The following is a 6,000-nucleotide window of genomic DNA, read 5'->3' as shown; positions in this document are numbered from 1 at the left end:
ACAAGTTTTTGGTTTTAGAATCCATAGGTCTGACTAAAAGTATGACAGTGTCACTTCTCAGCAACTAGGGCAAACTGCTTAATTTTAACTTTAATTTCCTCATCAAAATGAGAGTAACAATTTCCAACTCATTATGTTTGTGAAAACACCATAAGAACACAAATTCATTATTACACGGTTTCTGGGTATTTTCCATGGGAGGAGAATGACGCTCAGAGATGAAGTTGTGTCACATGTGGCAGATGAGCTAGGAAAAAGCAGAAATACATTCTCCTGTCCGTGTTCTCTGACTCAGAAGCCTACCTTCTGCATTAGCCTGTTGGGCTGTTTTAACATAATTAAAACAAAAATTATTGAAGGAAAGAGAACTAGCTCCCATCCTATGATTCACTTCTCAGATACCTACTGTGGCTGGTGCTGGGCTGGCCTGAAGCTGGGAACTGAGAGATCAAGCCAGGTTGTGACACAAACCCAACCGCTGTTAGCCATCACCACTGTTTCTCAGGTCAGCATAAGCAAGAAGGTGCAGCGAAGAGCCCGAGAGGGGAATTGAACCCAGGTCTTCTGATGTGAGGTACCACCATTGTATCCACGAGGCAATATGCTTGCTCCCCACTCCCCACCTCCTCTTTAACATTTTTTGATTTATTACTTTGAAAAAGTTAGGAAAGAGTGAGCAAGCTCCCCTATCTGCTGATTCACTTCCCAAATGTTCACAGTGTCTGGAGCCAACAGAGAGGAGCCAGGAATATAATCCAGGTTCTCACAATGGTGGCAGGGACCCAATCTCTGAAGCCATCACTGCTGCCTCCTATGGTCTGTTTTGGCAGGAAACTGGAGTTAGGAGCTGGAGCCTGAAGTTGATGCAGAGTGCAGGCTTTTAGCAGCTAGGTGGAATGCCTGCTTCCAGTTCTGCCATTTTTATAAGATGGTCCAGAAATCTGTCTCACAGGCAATAATTAACACATGTTCATTTCTTTCCTTATCCCCCAGGGCATTTCTCAGACAAAAATAAGTTTGCAGCATGTAAGGTGTTTAAAAGTTTCACACAAAAAGATTTAAAAGCCATATGTGTTCTTGCTACCTTTGCCTTCAAGCATTTCTAAACTAAAATGTTTTGGATAACTGAAAATTTCCTCTAATATGAATGCAGATCTCCCCACAGGAGAAAATGATTTTCCTTGACAACTTTTCTGTGTGTCAACATTATAATTGCTTGAAAATTCTGTGCATCTTACCTAAATTCCTAATTCCGCTGCTACAATCATTTCTCCTCAATATGACCCAAGTAAATCTGTGGAACAATTGGTCACCTTTGCCTTTAAATATTTTCAAATTATTTTCAGGTAACCTGGCAGCTGTGTGTGTCAGAGAAAGAATGATAAGAATGTGTGTTTGCATGTGCTTTGCAAATTGATCATTCATTTAATATTTCCTATTATCATGTAACTATGTTGCTACTTTCTTTTGAACTCTGTGCATATTATTAAACTGAACTCCAATTTTTAAAAAATATTTATTTATTTTACTTATAAGTCAGAGATAAAGATGGAGAGAGAGACACACAGAGAGGTTCTCCGTCCACTGTTTCATTCCCCAAATGAATGCAATGGCCAGAGCTGAATCCATCTGAAGCCAGGAGCTTCTTCTGAGTCCTCCACTTAAGTTCAGGATCCTGAGGCCACAGGACATCCTCTATAGCTTTTCCAGGTCACAGGCATGGAGCTTGATCAAAAGAGGAGCAGCTGGGATACAAATGGTGCCCATATGGGATGATGGAGCCACAGGTGGAAATTTGTTTAACTAAATCACTGTGCTGGATCCATGGCCAATGGTCACAATGGCTAAGGCCAGGCCAGGCTGAAACTAGAAACCAGGCGCATCTTCTGAATCTTTCTTATGGGTGCTGGCACCCAAGTATTTGAGCCAGATTGTGCTTTGTTGGATGCATTAGCAGAGAGCTGGATTGCAAGTGGAGCAGCCAGGAAGCAAATCAGTATGAGTACAGGGTATTGACTTCAGAGGCACTGACCTAACTTGCTATGCCACAATGCCTGCTCCCTGAAATTCCAAAGTTTTAATGTAATTTTTTTAAAGATTTATTTTATTTTTATTGGAAAGGCGGATATACAGAGAGGAGAAACAGAGAGGAAGATCTTTTGTCCAATGATTCACTCCCCAAGTGAGCACAACAGCGGATGCTATGCCGAACCAAAGCCAGGAGCCTCCTCTAGGTCTCCCACATGGGCGCAGGGTCCCAAAGCTTTGGGCCATCCTCGACTGCTTTCCCGGGCCACAGGCAGGGAGCTGGAAGGGAAGCGGGGCCGCCAGGGTTAGAACCAGCACCCATATGGGATCCCTGGCGTGCAAGGCGAGGACCTTAACCACTGCGCCATTGCGCCGGGCCCTTAATGTAATCTTTACTGGATGAAGATATATCTAATTTTAAAACAAAGATTAGTCACCTCTCACTGGGAAGGTGAAGATTTCTCTACACACCCCACTAAAACTATTCTGCACCTTTATTGTTAACAAATGCCTTGTTAGAATTATAAGCCTGTTTGGGCTACCCTAAAACACGCCAAGTTCAGTTAAATCATGCTTCAATACTACAAGCTGTTAAATACAAAATAAAAACAGGCCCAAGACTGCTGAAACAGTACTCTATAACCATTTTAAGGTGTATAGCAGCCGGAAGTGTATAAGCTAAAAATTGAATTGTCAATGAAGTAGTCACAGGATGTGGTTAAGAACTTGCATCGTCTAACATATCGGTCACTCAAAACCATGGCAATTAACCACTTAATTGATGTAAATCACTTAATTGATGTTAACGCTATGTTGTGGCTTTACATTGGATGGGATAATACTCTGCCAGCTCTGCTTTCAGACCAGAGATGGTCAACACAAGAATCTGCTGAATCTATCTGCACAATAAGAGGCTGGACTCTATGCATGGTACATGCTTGCAATGAAAGAATCATGACTTGATTTGAACTGTAACACTGCAATTAGGTGGAGGTGTCCACCATGGGGGGAGGGCAGAGGGAATTTGGGGGAACCCCAGAGTCCATGAAACTATGTCATATAATGTAATAAACAAACAAATAAAAAAAACCTGAAGCAAGATAAAACGATACATTTTAAAAGTATGTGTTAATTGGAGCCAGTCTTATGGTTCTTATGATGATTTGTGATGACAACCCATATCAGAGTGTTAGTCTGAGTCCCAGCACTTCCATTCCCATCCTGTTACCTTTCAATGCACTTGAGAAGCAGCAAAAGAGATACAAGTATTTTGGCAGAAGCTCCGGGACCTTTGCTTGGTCTTGCTCAGTCTGAGCAACTGTGGTCGTTTAGAGAATGAACCAGTGGACAGAACACTCTCTCTCACCCCCAGCCCCCCTTTGCTACCCTCTCTTGCTCTATGTCACTCTGCCATTCAAATAAAGAAAGACAAATCATTAAAAACTAAAAAGTATCTGTAATATTATAGGTTCTTATACATTTTCTGTCAATTTACAAGAATTCCAATATAGAATACAAAAATTGTCCCAGGAAGTCACCTTATTAGCAGGGCCAAACTAGTTCCACACAATAGTATCTAAGGCATAATTCGTTAGTGTCAATAAGTCAAAATACTTTGAACCCTAATACATGAAAAATAGTAATATGAAGATCAAATACTTTATTTGTCCCTACAAATTATTCTGTGAGATTTTTTCTTCTGAACTTTTTCTTTTTTTTCATTTTACTATTATTGCTATAATTTTATGATACAGATCCATATTTCCATATCCCATCCTCAATTCCCTCCCCCCACCTAGTTCCTCTATATCGTTACTAACATACAGTTTTTCATACTCAGTCATATGTCCATCATCGCGGGTATGGACAATGGCAGAGAGTCCAGAATCCTATTGTCAAGATATAGTAAACAGTTTCATTGTAAGTCCATCTTTGTCAGGAAGCAGAAATGCATCCTCACATCTGGATGTTAGTCTCCATTTCACAGCTACTGTACATCTCCTTAAATGAAAAGTCATGATACAAAATCAACAATGAAGAGAAAAATAGAAATTTACAATGCCATGAAGTTAAATGACATGTTACTAGATATGACAGTCTCCACTACACATTCATACACTATACATTCCCTTAAATGAAGAACCCCAAAACAAAATCAACACCAGGAAGAAAAAAGAAATTAACAACACCAAGAAGTTAAATAACATGCTATTAAATGACTAACATGTAGCTGAAGAAATGAAAATCAAGAATGTTCTTGAAGAAAATGATGCCACTGCATGATCTACGAGTCATTGAATGATTTAATCAGAAGAAAGTGTTTTGAAGAGATGAAACCAAGAGAAAACAACAAAACCCATGTGATATAGTTTCCGTTGATCGTTGCTGGGGAAATGTGTCTCCTCCAGACAATAAACAGATGGGGTTTGTTTTTTTAATTTTTTAATCCAGTCTACTAATCTATGATATTTGGTGAGCTTAAGCCATTTACATTCAGAGTTAATATATATGGTGGTACGTTGGTCCTGTCATTTTAGGAATGGGTTGTTCATTGGGTTAGTCTTCTGTTGTCATTGTACTGGGATGTTCTTCCCATTTGCCTTTGGTTTTGGTAGGTGCTATTCCTCTTGTCTGTCAAGAGAACATCTTGAAGTATCATTTGTAGGGCAGATTTGAAAGATGCAAATTCTTTTAGCTTTTCTTGACTGTGGAAGAATTTTGTTTCATTGTCAAAGGCAAAAGAAAGCTTTGCTGGATATGTTATCCTCGGCCAAGAATTGTTTTCTTTTAGAATCTGGAATATGTCACTCCATTCTCTTCTGGCCTATAGAATTTCCTATGAGAGATCTCCTGTGAGTTTAATTGGCCTGCCTTTATATGTCAATTGATTCTTTTCATGTGCACATTTAAGATTCTTTTCCTTATGTTCAATTGAAGAGAGCTAGATGATCATGTGTCTTGGTGAAGATCGCTTTTGATCAAGCCTATTAGGAGTTCTGTGTCCCTCCTGGATCTTGTTTCCCAATTCTTTCTCCAGATTAGGGAACTTTTCTTTGATTATTTCATTAAACATATTTGCAAACTCAGCTTCTCTTTCTGCACCTTCTGGGACTCCCATAACTCTTATATTTGGCCTCTTAATAGTGTCTTTCAATTCTTGAATACTTTTTTTTGCCTGATCCAACTCTGCTTCCAGCTTTTTGTTGGTTTCCCCCTCATGACAGGAAATATCTTCCAATTCTGAGATTCTTTCTTCTGCCTTCTTCATTCTATTTTGGAGACTCTCTACCTTACTTTTAATTTGCTCTATTGTGTTCTTAATTTCTGATACATCAGCCTTGATTTGCTTTATTGCTTCCTTAAATTCTTTGAACTCTTACATGAGCTTCTCAGTTTTGATGAGAAGCTTTAAAATGAGTCTTATGGATTCTGTGTCCCCCATTTTCTCAATGTCTTCCTCAGTTAACTCTGAGGTTGGCATAGGGTTTTGCTCCTTTGCAGGGGAGTTTTCAGTAATATTCATTGTACATTTGTCTCTTCCTTTGCTCTTGATCATTGTACTTCTGGTTACAGAATCTTCTCCTTGCGGCAGGTTTCTAAGCTGTGTCACCCACATGTCTACAATGCAATTTTACTTAGTGCAGTTGGTACACAACTTTTTGCTTGCAGCCACTTGTGCCACAACCTCCAGCAAGTTCCAGGTCTGGGCTCTTATGTCAGATTTCCACTGTGTTCTCCACAGCCCCGGCTCTTGGCTCACCACTCTCCTCCTGTGATACCGTGCTGAGGCTGCACCATTGTCTCTGTAACCTTTCTCCCACTTCCAGTTGAAGCAGGTCTCAGGATTAGAGAGACACCAAGTGTCCTATCTAGTTAGGTTGTTGGTGGGTCTGATCTTGTTGGAACCTGTTGGACGTTAACTCTGGGTGCCACACGGACCTATTTTGACTGGCATGATGACACAGTCGGTAT

Source organism: Ochotona curzoniae, unplaced genomic scaffold (assembly GCF_017591425.1).
Source record: "Ochotona curzoniae isolate NIBS_2020 unplaced genomic scaffold, NIBS_Ocur_1.0 contig_1071, whole genome shotgun sequence".
NCBI classification, from domain to species: Eukaryota; Metazoa; Chordata; class Mammalia; order Lagomorpha; family Ochotonidae; genus Ochotona; species Ochotona curzoniae.
This window is presented reverse-complemented; position numbering follows the sequence as displayed.